This window comes from Anomaloglossus baeobatrachus, chromosome 7 (genome assembly GCF_048569485.1).
Source record: "Anomaloglossus baeobatrachus isolate aAnoBae1 chromosome 7, aAnoBae1.hap1, whole genome shotgun sequence".
In the NCBI taxonomy this organism is placed as follows: Eukaryota; Metazoa; Chordata; class Amphibia; order Anura; family Aromobatidae; genus Anomaloglossus; species Anomaloglossus baeobatrachus.
This window is the reverse complement of record NC_134359.1, coordinates 77,275,647-77,291,060: the sequence shown is the minus strand read 5'-3', so window position 1 is coordinate 77,291,060 and position 15,414 is coordinate 77,275,647.

The window sequence follows — 15,414 nt, the reverse complement described above, 5'->3', positions numbered from 1 at the left end:
CCTGGGAACTTTAGCTTTGGCGGTGACTGTGTTTCCCTATAACGATTGGACTGTTTCCTTCTGTCGGGACTTGGCTGCTGGGAAACCCAGGAGGTTCCCTTCGCTAACGGATTTGACAAATTGCACGGCGACTCCTAGCCTTGTCGGGGTCCGTAAGCCCCTGCCGGATGGTGCTGGCTTCTCTTTGCGTACCGGTCCAGTACCGCAGGGCCACCGCCCGTCCACGGTCCTTACGGCTAGCTCCAATAGGCCTCTCCTGTAGACGGTCACCACCGTCTGCCAACCTTGCTGTTCCGTCCGGGCCACACACCCGGACCGACTTCAGACTCCTCAACTGCCACTTCACTTCCACAACTCAACTCCACATCCCACTATCTCAAAACTATCTGCTCTCCTTTTCCCGCCTCCAGGACTGTGAACTCCTTGGTGGGCGGGACCAACCGCCTGGCCCACCCCCTGGTGTGGACATCAGCCCCTGGAGGGAGGCAACAAGGATTTTGTTTGACTTAGGTGTGCCTGACCGGGAGTGTGGGGTGTGTTGGTGTAGTACCTGTGACGTCCTGGCTTGTCCAGGGCGCCACAGCAGCAATGCAAAATACTGTAGTAAATAACTGCAGCACCACCCCTGATGACATTTTGTTCCAGAAGAGGCGAAAGATGCTGCAGGGAATGATTGCAGCCCCAGCTTCCTGTGACGTCACGTTTGAGACTCCACTCAAACAAAACATCACACAAAGTGCAGTAAAAGAAAACACATGTAGGGATTAGATAGATAATGAGAAGATGTGGGTATTGTGTTAAAATGCAAATTACAAAAGTAGTTAGGATGTAAGGATAGATATTTAAAAAAGGACATTTCAGGATCACCCCTTTAAATCAAAACAAATAAGGTTCGAAGCATCTAGGAATAGGAGTGGTAAAATAAAAGAGCAAAAACAAGAATTGGAGATATAATTCACCCCCTACCAGACAGCGTGCTGTCCTTTCTCCAGAGATTATAAAGTAAAAGAATGTATCTCATATATTACATTGGTCACAGCCAATAGCTGATCTCAGTATCTAAGCTTGCAAATAATTGTCTCTTATTCGACTGTATACTAATACAGTTAATACAGTTCTTCATTTTAAAATTCCAAAAGAATCCTGCAAATAAACAGTCGTTTACATAGTGGCACTGGAGATCGTCTCCTTCCTCCCTGAAGAGACAATAAGCATATGCTGATGACACCCAACTGTACACATCGTCCCCTGACATCACCCCTGCATTATTACAAAATACTAGCGATTGTCTGTCCACTGTCTCCAACATCATGTCCTCCCTCTATCTAAAACTGAACCTGTCAAGAACTGAACTCCTCATGTTTCCTCCCTCCCCCAACCTTCCGAAACCCAATATTACCATTTCTGTGTGTGGTTCTATCAATATATTATCGTTATATTTGACTCCGATCTCTCCTTCTCTACCAACATTCGTTCACTCGCTCGTTCTTGTCAATTCCACCTGAAAAACATCTCTAGCATTCGACCTTTTCTTACCGTTGACTCTGCAAAACCTCTTAAGGCTTTGTGCGCACTAGAACTGTGAAGTTTCTCAAGAAAATTTCTTGAGAAACTTCTGGGAGTGGAAGATTTCCGGACCTCCGGAAAAAATCCGCACCAAATCCGCCGTAAATCTGCATGCGGATTTGCCGCGGATTAGCCGCGAATTTGCCGCGATTTTCCCGCAGGTTGTTCCCTGCGGATTTTGCAGGCTGTACTGCCGAAATCCGCAGGGTACCTGCGGAAAAGAATTGACATGCTCATTTTCTCAAGAAATTTTCTCAAGAAATTTTTCTCAAGGAAATTTCTTGAGAAAAATCCGCAGTGTGCGCACAGCTATTTTTTTTTCACATAGGATTTGCTGGGAAATATCTGCACAAAGATTGCAGACATTTCTCAAGAAATTTCCGCTGCAAATCCGCGGGTAAATCCACGGGTAAAACGCACTAGTGCGCACATAGCCTAAGGGTGCATTACATGCTGCGACATCGCTAGCAATCTCATTAGCGATGTGACACGCCAGATCGCAGATGCGATCTGCCGAGATCACACATGTGACCGGCGCTATAAAAACGACCTATGTGCGATCTCGGCACATCGCATCTGCGATCTGGCGTGTCACATCGCTAACGAGATCGCTAGCAATGTCGCAGCGTGTAAAGCACCCTTAACTGTCTCTCTTATTCATTCTCGCCTGGATTATTGTAATTCCTTACTAATTGGTTTCCCTGTTACTAAACTCTCCCCTCTCCAATCTATCCTGAATGCTGCAACCAGGATCATTTTCCTCTGCAACCTCTTCACTGATGCCTCTGCTCTGTGCCAGTCATTGCACTGATTGTCTATACACTACAGAATCCAGCATAAACTTATCACTCTCACTACCAAAGCTCTCCACAGTTCTACACCGCCCTACATCTCCTTCCTCATCTCTATCTATCACCCCACCCGTGCCCTCCGCTCTGCTAATGACCTAAGACTGACATCCTCAACAATTCGAACCTCCCACACCCGTCTTCAAGATTTCTCACGAGCTGTGCCTATGCTCTGGGACAACACTACCAAGAGCAATCCGATTAATTCCCAACATCCACACCTTTAAGCAGGCCCTATAAACACATTTCTTTAGACTAGCCTATCACCTCACCTCCCTCATCTAATCTAGTCCCATTCTGCCCCTCATAAAATTTACTTCCAATTCTTGTCTCCTGGATCTTCTGATTCCATTCCTCTTCATTTACTTTCTTACACTCTGTATTTGTATAAATTCTGGCTGGTGATCGGTCCACGTAGCTGGTTTTGAATCCCCTATTAAATTGATGGCTGGACCATATATGACAAGCTTTTCTCTCCCTCTGCCCCCTCCCCCATTCACCTTTTATACCTCCCCTATTCCCTCATAGACTGTAAGCTTACGAGCAGGGCCCTCACTCCTCTTGGTATCTGAATTCTGTCATTCTGTAATGTCTCATATTGTCTGTACATGTCCCCTCTGAATTGTAAAGCGCTGTGGAATATGTTGGCGTTATATAAATTAAATAAATAAATAAATAAATATTATTATATTTCCCAGAGGATCCTGGCGGCTATAAGTCTCCTCACTACTGGCATGATGTCTTTGTTTGTCAGTCTCCACAAGTAGAAAAGTTTTCTCGTTAGACCCCCATCTTAGCCTCTCCTACAGCCAGATCATATCTCATACTTTGCACTAATGAGGGGCAATCCCCCCAAAACACCGTGTCTGCAAATCGTGGTTCTGATCTGGCATAAATCCTAAAGGCCCCATGACATGCTTCAATATATCGGGCAATACGTCGTCGGGGTCACGGATTCCGTGACGGACATCCGGCATCGTTTGACATATCGTAGCGTGTGGCAGCTACAAGCGACTGCTAACAAGCAAAAATACTCACCTTATCGTTGCTCTTTGACACGTCGTTCATTTTCAAAATATCAGTCACATTAATGGATGCAGGTTGTTCGTCGTTCCTGAGGCAGCACACATCGCTCTGTGTGACACCTCGGGAACGACGAACACAGCTTACCTGCGTCCCGCCGGCAATGAGGAAGGAAGTAGGTGGGCGAGATGTTACGTCCCGCTCATCTCTGCCCCTCCGCTTCTATTGGCCGGCCGCTGTGTGACGTCGCTGTGACGCCGAACGTCCCACCCCCGTCAAGAAGAGGATGTTCGCCGCCCACAGCGAGGTCGTTCGGGAGGTAAGTACGTGTGATAGGGGTGACCGACTTTGTGCGACATGGGCAACAAATTGCCCATGACGCACAAACGACGGGGGCGGGTGCGATCGCACATGCGATCGCACGATAAATCGACGCGTGTAACGGGGCCTTAAGTCGTTAAAGGGTCAATTTTGACTTTTAGGATTGCTACCTCCAATAGGTGGCACTAGAGTTCGTCTTCCTCCCTGAAGAGACAATTGTGGTATGTTGAAACAGATGCACTATATAATTTATTTCCTCTTTAACATCATACCTTTAAGAGCTCATTCAGGCATCCATTTATTTGCGTATGAGGGTTATCCATATTTTTCATGGAAACCACTCGTACAATACTGTTTGTGATTTTTCGCAGGCTAGACATGTGCAAGACATGCTCGATTTTGATCAGAGTTTTTGATTAAAATCTGGCATGCAGGTTTATGGGTCTGTGGTAAAAAACAGACAGCACTCAGATGCCATCACGTTTTTCATGAACCGATAGATGGGAAAAGATTGAGAAACTCAGATTATACTCAGATATTAAAAACTGACACATTGACCAAACTGTGATAAAACTTGGACTGATATTTTTGCATTAGAAAATCAGTGACTGTTGATTGCAAGCATACTGTGCATTTGACAGATTATGAAATGTTTAAGATTATAGATTGGAGGCGCCACCTTGGAAAATTACATTATAAACAGTTTCCCAATGAAGTGGAAGCAAGAACAGTTCAAATAAAGAAATTTTAGTGGCCTGAATGTTTTGCAGGAAATATGTTTTATTTAGTAAGTTACAGTTATTTTAGAATTAAATGATCTTATCCTATCATTTGCTCTCCTCAAAATCACACAATATCAATATGCACTACCCCAGTCTTCTACAAACCATGATGTGAAAGGGAATCTGTCACCATGATTTTGCAATGTAAGTTGAGGACAGCATGCTGCAAGGGTTAAAAAAGGAAAAAACATCTGTGCTTCTCTTATCTGTGTGCAAGCTATTGTTTTCCTATACCAAAGGGTTTCTTGCTCTGTGATGAACAATAGTGTTAAGGTGGCTTTACACGCTACGAGAGCGCTAAAGCGATCTCGTTGGGGTCACGGATTTTGTGATGCACATCCGGCTGCTTTTGCGATGTTGTTGCGTGTGACACCTATTAACAATTTTGAATTGTTGCAAAAATGTTCCAAATCGCTAATCGGTGACATGCCCCCCTCTTCCCAAATATCGTTGTTGCTGCAGTAACGATGTTGTTCCAGGTTTCTGCGGCAGCACACATCGCTACTTGTGACACCGCAGGAACGAGGAACCTCTCCTTACCTGCGTCCCACCAGCAATGAGGAAGGAAGGAGGTGGGAGGGATGTTCGTCCCGCTTATCTCCGCCCCTCTGCTTTGATTGGGCGGCCGCTTAGTGACGTCGCTGTGACGTCGCGGTGACGCCAAATGCACCTCCCCCTTGAGGCAGGGATTGTTCGGCAGTCACAGCGACGTCGCTGCCAAGGTATGTGCGTGTGATGCTGCCGTAGCGATAATGTTCGCTACGGCAGCGATCACCACATATCGTTACAACAATGGGGGCGGGTGCTATCGCGCGCGACATCGCTAGCAATTGCTAGCGATGTCGCAGTGTTTAAAGCGGCCTTTACCCCCCTGTTCCTGTAGAGCAGACCAGCTTGCTCCATGCTGTGACTGACACCTCATAGTCAATGCACAATCTCTATTGAGAGGCTTGATGTTTGCAGAGAAGCTCCGAGCACTGCTGCACTCAATTCTGAGATAAAGTCAGAACAGCTGCACCCTGTAATCTAAATTAAACATTGGTTTCAGAATCTCTTTGTCTACATTATGCTGCTTTCATATCAAGTAGCAAAAACCTGGTGACTGCTTCCCTTTAAGCAATTCTGACTAGTGACATCAGGAGAGAGGAGAGTGCAGTGATTATAAATAGAAGTCAATTCAAAGTGGTATTTAAAGGGAACCTGTCACCAGTTTTTTTTAGTGTGTGTAAGAATGCCACCACCTTTCTGAGTGCCTGTACTACATTACATAAATGTGTGCATTATCCTCTAACTCCCCTTGTATATCACCAAAAATATCTCTTTATTTTTCCCCGGACCAATGTTAGTCAATGAGGCAGAGCAGTTGTCAGCTTTTTTCTCATCTAGATTCTGGATGAGAGAAAAGTTGCAACATGCTGCGATTTTCTGCTGAAATTGTCCGAGACTCGCCAACACAAGTCAATAGGCACGAGAAAAAAACAGACGCAACACGGACATCACACGGACCATGCTAGTGACGTATTTTTGGATACAATACTAGCATGTAGCAGAGAACACTGTAAATGGTCCTGTAAATGGTCCTGTAAATGACTGGAAATCACCAATTAGCTTCTGAGAAAAACATGGATTTCACACAGACAGCACACGGATGACAAGTGAGAAAAAATTGTCCTACTCTCCTGGATGAGAATGGGACTGTTTTTTCATACGTTCGTGTGAGTCCAGCCTTAAAAAAAAGGCTGAGTGGCTTTATATTCTTTATTTTATATGTTAATACAGAATGTGACATGAAAAAAAAATGACTTAAAGTTTTAAGAAAATAATTTTAACACAAAAATTTGAACTTTAATAATTTTCTTAGTTATAGGAGTTATAGGATTTTCCAAGTCAGGAGTAAAGGCCGCTTTACACACAACAACAGCGCTAACGAGATGTCGTTGGGGTCACGGAATTCGTGACGCACATCCGGCATCGTTAGCGACGTCGTTGTGTGTGAAACGTATGAACGACTACTAATGATCAAAAATACTCACCTTATCATTGATCGTTGACACATCGTTCTAATCCCAAATATCATTGATGGTGCAGGATGCTGGTTGTTCGTCGTTCCTGAGGCAGCACACATCGCTACGTGTGACACCCCAGGGTTGACGAACAACACTGTACCTGCGTCCTCCGGCAATTCGGTGGGCGTCATTTGTTTCGGCTGCTCTTCGCCCCTCCGCTTCTATTGGACTGCTGCCGTGTGACGTCGCTGTGACGCAGCACGAACCGCCCCCTTAGAAAGGAGGCGGTTTGCCGGCCACAGCAACGTCGCTAGGCAGGTAAGTCCGTGTGACGGGGACTAACGATATTGTGCGCCACGGGCAGCGATTTGCCAATGACGCACAAATGACGGTGGCGGGTGCTTTCACGAGCGACATCGCTAGCGATGTCGATGCGTGTAAAGCAGCCTTAACTTTCATGCCAGATGCCAATAGGATTCTGCTTTACTTGCAAATTCGACCCTTTGTCACATGACCGATCATATGGGATTTGCATTCTTTGTGATCACATGCAGATTGGCTTTGTTTTTTGCTTCAATCAATAATGCATTGTGTGTTAGATTAAGAAATGTTACATCAAAACTTTGTCCTATTGTAAAAAAATATCCCTGCTACGATAATTCCAGTTAATTTAATTGATTTTACAATAGTCACCTAGCAATGATTATTGTGTTTACTAAATGTTTGCTTGGTTTTGAAATCCTTTATTTACATACAATTAAATGACTCATCGCACTGTTGTTGAGGCTCGCAGTTTATAGGTAAATTTCTTGCATACCAAATTTTATGTGGAATTACAATGGGCGAAATAAATATTGAATATGTCACCAATTTTCTACTTAAATATATTTCTAAAGGTGCTCCTAGCATGAATTTATCACCAGATATCGGTAAAAACCCACCCAATCCGCACAGGCAAAGAAATCAAATCACAGATATCAATAATTAAGTTATGTATAATAATGAGAAATGACACAGGGAAAAAGTATTGAACAGATGAAGAAAGAGAAACGCAAAAAGCCATGGAAAGTCACGACACCAACTGAAACCTATCAGTATTTAAAATGCAATCCGGCCGCATAGTGAAAAATAATTTCAGCTTTTTTAACTAATGGCCTATAAAATATAAAAAGGTGTCTCAATACTAAAGTGCCACACAAAAAACATCTGATGATTGTTAAAACCAGTGAGTTGTCTCAAGACCTTTGCAACCATATTGTTGCAAAACATATTGATGACATTGGTTACAGAAGAATTCCTAAACTATTGAAGGCTCCAGTGAGCTCTGTTGGGGCCATAATATAGAAGTGAAAAGAACATCATTTCACCATAAACTGACCACAATCAGCTGCTCCCTGCAAGATTTCAGACAGAGGAGGGAAAAGAATTATCAGAAGAGTAGTCCAAGAGCTAAGAACCACCTGTTTATACAAGGGGCAATCCAAAAGTAATGATAATCGGTTATTTCTATTGCACAGAAATTAAAATAAAATGTTTTCTTCTCTCTTAGGTACCCACTAGTCCAGGAAAAAAAAAATCACTTCAATAGGCCACGATTCCCGGGAGCTACATTCATTTGAATATGAACTGCCGAGGAGTGAACATCAAAATGGAAAAAAACGAGCTCAGAGCTGTCATCAAATACCTCTGCTCGAAAAAAATGACTACCAAAGACATACACAGCGACTTGGTGGAAACATTGGGAGACTCTTCTCCTCCATATTCCACAGTTGCACACTGGGCCAAGGAATTTAAGCTGGGAAGAACATCGATGGAAGATGAACATCGTGAAGGATGCCCATCCACGTCCCTCAATGAAGAAAACGTCAAAAAAGTTGAAGAAGTTGTATTGGCAGATCGAAGAGTGACTATCAGGCATGTAGCTGAGGTCACAGGGATCTCATATGGCAGTATTCAAAGAATCCTTGCAAAAGAATTGCATATGAGAAAGGTCTCCACGCGTTGGGTGCCAACAATGTTAACCGACGAGAAAAAGAAGAAACGAGTTAACATTTCAATAGCAAATCTCGAAAAGTTCCAAGCAGATAAGGAGAATTTTTTGTGACTTTTTTGACCATGGACGAGACCTGGATCCACCATTTTGAAACTAAACAACAATCGATGACATGGAAATGAGCCGACGAACCGACGCCGAAGAAATTCAAAGTGTCAAGCTCAGCAGGGAAGGTTATGGCGTCCGTTTTTTGGGACGCTGAAGGAATTATTATGGTGGACTATTTGGAGAAGGGAACCACTATTACGGGCTCCTACTACGCAGAACAAATAAGAAGATTGTGGGAGGCTATCAAGGAGAAAAGGCGCGGCAAACTGCGGGCTGGAGTGCTGTTTCACCAAGATAACGCGCCGGCTCACAAAGCTGCAGTTGCTATGGCAACCATTCAAGAAGCGGGCTTTGAACTGGTGGAACACCCCCCCTATTCGCCAGATCTAGCCCCCAGTGACTTCTTTCTCTTTCCTCACGTCAAGGAACACCTCCGGGGCAAGAAATTTGACGACAATAGCGACGTGATAAGTGATAACCGCTGTTGGGGATTTTTTTGAGGGTCAAGATCAAGAATTTTTTTTCGAAGGGAATTCTAAGTTTTGAAAAGAGATGGACTAAATGTATAGACTTGTTAGGAGACTATGTAGAAAAATATATATTTTTTTTTAATATATTCATTGTGTTTATTATTGATTATCATTACTTTTGGATCGCCCCTCGTAGTTAAAAATTACCTGGCTGGAATCATCAAATACAATTGTTTTAAGGAAAACAATAAGTAATGGACTCAACCTCCTTGGCCTGTATACACACTCACCTTGCAAGACTCCATTGTTGAACAAAAAGCGTGTTCAAGCACATTTAAAGATTGCGCAACAACATTTAGACAAGACTGAAATACTGGGAATATATAGTCAGGTCAGATGAGATCAAAATAGAACTCTTTCGATGCCATAATATAATACACATCATGTTTTGAGGCCAAAATGCACTGCATATCACCCCAAAAACACTATACCAACAGTGAAGTTTGGAGGTGGGAACATCAGGGTGTGTGGCTGTTTTTTAGCATATGGCACTGGTAACTTTATATATTTAAAGGAAAGATGAATGAATAAATGTACTTTCTTGAAAAATCTGCTGCCATCTACCAGCATGATGAAGACGAAATGAGGGTGGACATTTTATCATGGCAATGGACTAAAGCGGGCTTTACACGCTACGATTTCGCTACAGCTATCTCGTTGGGGTCACGGATTTTGTGACGCACATCCGGCCGCTGTAGCGATGTCGTAGCGTGTGACTTCTAGGAGCGATTTTGGATCGTTGCAAAAATGTCCAAAATCGCTCCTCGCTGACATGGGGGTCCGCTGCCAGTTATCGCTGCTGTCGCTGGGGTGAAGTTGATCCTCGTTCCTGCGGCAGCACACATCGCTACATGTGACGCCGCAGGAACGAGGATCATCTCTTTACCTGCCTCCGGCCGCAATGCGTAAGGAAGGAGGTGGGCGGGATGTTATGTCCCGCTCATCTCCGCCCCTCCGCTTTCATTGGGCGGCCGATTTGTGACGTCGCTGTGACGCCGAACGGACTGCCCCCTTAGAAAGGAGGCAGTTCGCCAGTCACAGCGATGTCAAAGGGCAGGTAAGTACATGTGACGGGGGTGCGCGATTTTGTGCGCGATTTTGTGCGCGACGGGCAGCGATATGCCCGTCGCGCACAAACGATGGGGGCGGGTCTCATGCTAGCGATATCGGGCCGGATATCGCAGCATGTAAAGCCACCCTAAAACTCAGAGTTCATTGAAGATTCATTCAGGATTTGAAGACTGATTGTGTAGAAGAATGGGACAAAAATCACACCTGAGCAATGCATGTCACTAGTTTCTCCATACAAGAGGCGTCTTGAAGCTGTCATCACCAATAAAGGCCTTTGTACGAAGTATGAAATAAATTTCAGTACTTTTTCCCTGTGTCATCATTACTCTCATCACTAAATTTATGGACATTTAAGGTTTTGATTTTTCACCTGTGTGAATTGGATGAGTTGTTGCCAACATCGAGTGAGAAATCCATATCAATAGCACCTTTAGAAATAGAATTTATTTTGAACATTGATGACATCTTCAATACTTATTTCACCCGCTGATTTATACATGTAGGTCATGGATTTCTATGTCACTTTGGTATAATTGCTAAATAGGTACTGTGGGTAGTTAAAAGCTTACTATAATTACATCGGCATTTACATGCACTTTGCACATGTAAGTATAATATGCTTGCTATTCTGAAATTGGAAGCGTCATGGATTCTGGGGAAATTAATTGTATTAACCCTGCCAAAAATATATGAAATCCCCATGACCACTGAGGAAGGATTCTCCATTCATTTCCCCAACTAATCCCATATAGCGTCCCATAATGCCCTATTCCCTTTTATTAACCCCATCACTCATTCCCTTCCCTCTGGTCATGTCGCCCCCTCCCCCCTATGGGGTCCATGGCTTTCTTGACCACTGAGGAAGGATTCTCCAGTCGTGATGTTTCACGATACCCCAAACTTAACCTTAATAAATAACACACCGACTGCATGCGACTTGGTTGAAAATTGGCCACAGCAGCCTTTATTACCTATTATTAACACTCTAACACAAGGGGGCGCCATCCAACGGGCGACACCAAACAAATAATAATAGGTAACACATAAATAACAAAAAAAAAGTATATGTAACCCTATGTAGGCCCGGTCCAGAAACCACTTCTTACACCAATATCCCTGGCCGCAACAATCCGACCCAGAGATGAGTTATTAATCACCCCACGGATTAATACCCCCCAAACTTTGCAGAACCCCGTGCCTGCAATTCCCGGAACCCGGAGACACCATACCAAGACAGTGTCTCTCGGTCCAGCTACCAATCCCTTAAAACCGCCTCTGGACCAGACCTACCCCCGCCACAGGACAGGCCATGTGACTCCTTACGTGGCCTGGACCCGCCACACAACCAAGGCTTGCTCCACACCATCACGCAAACCCAACGCCCATAAATCAGAACCAATATCATTAAGGTGTTCACAATCAGCCCTCCGAAACTGCCACTTAGGCGACTCCAGCTCCATATGCCTCACCACAATACCACCATTTCTCCGCACGAAACGCGCAACCACCCTGTTCACTTGAGCCCGGGCGCGATTAAGCTTCTCAACCGACCGAGCCCCTCTCCACACTAACTTGGCCACAATATCTGACCATACCACGATCATACCCAGGTACCTTGCCCATAAATGCAAGAGGTCCATCTTAATGTCCCTGATCAGAACCCAGGTCATTCCATCCCACGTGTAACACTAACACGTTCGGAGGTCTGTCCATCCTGCAATAGTACTCGAACTCCGGCACGACCCTGCTCCATTCCATGCCACGCACGCCGATCCATTTGACCAATGCCAGCGATCTGTCAACTCCCAGCTGCCGACCATTCAGACGAGCATCGGCCCGACGGGCCCCCCAAAAAACGAAAGAGTGCCCCAGAATCCAGATCAGACACACTACTACAATAAAATAAACAACTTTAATAAAAACAATACGATACCAATCCAAATTGCACCAAGGAATAATAACCCAATGGCAAAATAAACAAACTCCAACCTGAGCCCTTAACGCGATAACAACTGTGGGCGCACAAAACCCCGAAAACGAGATGACTCCCACCGACCAATCCATCTCACCATTTCATCCCCAAGGCCCCAACGAGAAGCTTCCGTGGCTGCCCCGATTCTGAAGGAATGTGACCCATAATCCTCCGGGTGCTCCCCCACCCAGCGCAAACAACTCCTCAGCACTGCTACAAATTGATAATGAGACAACCAAGCACCATCCTCATGTAACAGCGTAACATCGTAACAGCGGGCCCGGAAGACCACCCCGCAGACCACAAAATGTATTCACCACCTGCACCGGGCACAACTCATCCCCTTGTACCGCATACAACACCACAAGCCTGCCTCAACCCATCTGGTCCGTTTTAGACCGCCGAAGCCGACACTCCACTCTCTGTCCCATTACTGACACATCCTCAGACAGCAAACCACCCCCTCTAACCCTAGACGGGCTCACCAACTCCCCAATCCGAAAAGCCCCAAAAAAGACTAACACCAAAGCAGTCTCAAAAAGCACCCTCTCATAAACTGAAACACAAATCCCCCGCAAACCATTCACTAAATGCCATAACAAGTCAAACGAAATGGGCCGCCTAGTGTCCTGCTCCTTCACTCCTTTTCGAAACCCCTTCAAGGCCTGCCGCACATGGAAATCCCGCGAAACGTCTTGCTCACCCCTGACCTTCAACCAAATGGCCACGGCCGCCACCCTAAGTGCCACTGCCGATGCTGACCTACCGGCCCTGAAATCATCACTCACCAATGCCAGTAGCGCCAACAGATAAGCCACCCGCCCATTACCAAACATCGCTCCCAACACTGCCTGCCACTCAACCCACACTTTAGCATAACGGCACCAAGTAGCCTCGGTTACTGAGTTCCTAATCAAACCCGCAATTACAGCCTCACCAGACTCCACAAGTCCTCTGGACACACCGCTCCGATCTCGTACGCCCCTGGCATCAACTCCCAAAACCTGCGGAACTGAAAATGAGATAAAGCGTCAGCTACCCTGTTGTCGACCCCCGGTACATGTTTTGCAACCACATGAATATTCCACAGTAAACACTTGAGCACCAAATGCCGCAAATATGCCACTACAGGCCCAGACTTAGCTGACAAACTGTTAATCGCATGCACGACCGCCTGATTGTCGCAATGAAAGCAGACTTTACATCCAGAAAGCTGCGACCCGCACAACTCAACCACCACCATGATCGGAAACAACTCCAGCAACGCCAAATTTTTTACCAGGCCACCCTGCCGCCAGTTCACAGGCCACCTCCCTGCACACCAATGGCCTTGAAAAATCGCGAGCAAACCCGCCGACCCGGCCGCATCCGTATACAGCTCCAGCGCCCAATTGGGCACCCATTCTTTAACCACAAAGCTCGGCCGTTAAACTGCCGCAAGAAGACATCCCAAACCAACAAATCCTCCTTGATCTCCCGCGTGACCCGCACAAAATGCGCCGAAGACCTTACGCCTGCCGTAGCCGTCGCCAACCTCCTGGCGAACACACGCCCCATCGACATAATTCTGCACACAAAATTCAGCTTCCCAAACAAAGACTGCACTACCTTAAGCCGCACTTTCTTCGCCGCCAGCATCCCTGCTACCGCGCTCCGCAAATCCAAAATTTTCTCCTCAGGCAACCTGCATTCCATAGCCAGAGAGTCGATTTCTATCCCCAGGAACCGCATGACCGGCGCCGACCCCTCTGTTTTTTCTCGCGCCAATGGGATCCCGAAACGATCTGCCACTCTCTGCCATGCAAACAACAAACCAGTGCAAACCATGGAACCCGCCGGACCAACACAAAGAAAATCATTTAAATAATGGATAATGGAGGACAAGCCGGACACGTCCCGCACCACCCACTCAACAAAGGAACTAAACGTCTCAAAATACGAACAGGAAATTGAACAACCCATAGGCAAACAACAATCAACATAAAACTTCCCACTCCACCAGCAACCCAGAAGGTGCTTACTATCCGGGTGCACCGGGAACAAACGAAACGCCGATTCAACATCCGGCTTTGCCATCAATGCACCACGTCCCGCCTCCCTTGCCAAGTCCAGCGCTTTGTCATTTGATTTATCTCTGTGTGTAAAGTGGCCTTTAGCCCTGTCATCTAACCGCACACCTTCATCTTCCTTTTCCTCCTCCTTTTCTACCGCCTTCTCACCCACCGACTCCACTACCCCGCTAGCTGCTCCTGCCCCTTCCGGCACCTTCTCGCTGCTTACCGTCCGCCACCGACCCCGTCCAGGCCGCGGCCACCGCCGGCGCTCGCACTAAACCCTGCAAAAGCCCCAGCAACTGACTAAAAAGAGATGACCCCTCTGGCGCTGCCGTGCCCGCAGCCGCCTCCCCGACACAATCACCCCATGCCGTAATCAATGCCGAATCCACGGCTAGCTCACCCGACCGTGACGCATAAATTCTTGAAGTCGGTACTTCGACGTCCACTGCCATCTGTTCTTCCGACTTGTCCCCCGACATGAGGGCTCCTTCTTCTTCCTCACTGTAGCCATCCTCCACCGTACCAGCTCCAGAGTACGCAGCCGATGCGTCCCCTCCACCACGGCCACCCTTCTGGGCCGCCGCGTGGGCACTGGCATCCGAAATCCGCTGCTTCCTGCGCAGCGACATCCCACGAGACCGTCCTGTCCCCTGAGCTGCCGCCGCCGACCGTGTCCTCTTCCAGGAGGACCCCCCTGAGCTCAGGGAGCTCCCCACCGCTGCTTCCTGCCCTCCGGGGCCTACGACTCGACCATCTCGCCATGTCCTCCCCCACCCGAGGGAGACCGCTGCTGCCGGGCGCCGTGTGGAGGACCTGAGAGACTTGGCAGTAACCTCAGGGCTCCTGCCATCACTCCTGCTCCCTGCAGCCTCACGGGTATCCGGGTGTCGCCTGCCCACACTGGCCCCCCTGCTTGCCTCCATCTGCCGCTGGGCACGCTCCCGGGTGGAAGCCGCCGCAGAGAGGCGTCCCACCGCCAGAGGCCCATCACCAGGAGTAGGCCCCAGGCTGGACACGTCCCCTCTCCCCGTGTTGCACGCCTCAGGTCCCCGCCGGGCACGCTCCGGATCCCGAGCTGCCGCCGACCTCTGAAATCGAGTCTGAGGCCCGAGACTGGAAGTAGCGCCCGGGCCGGAC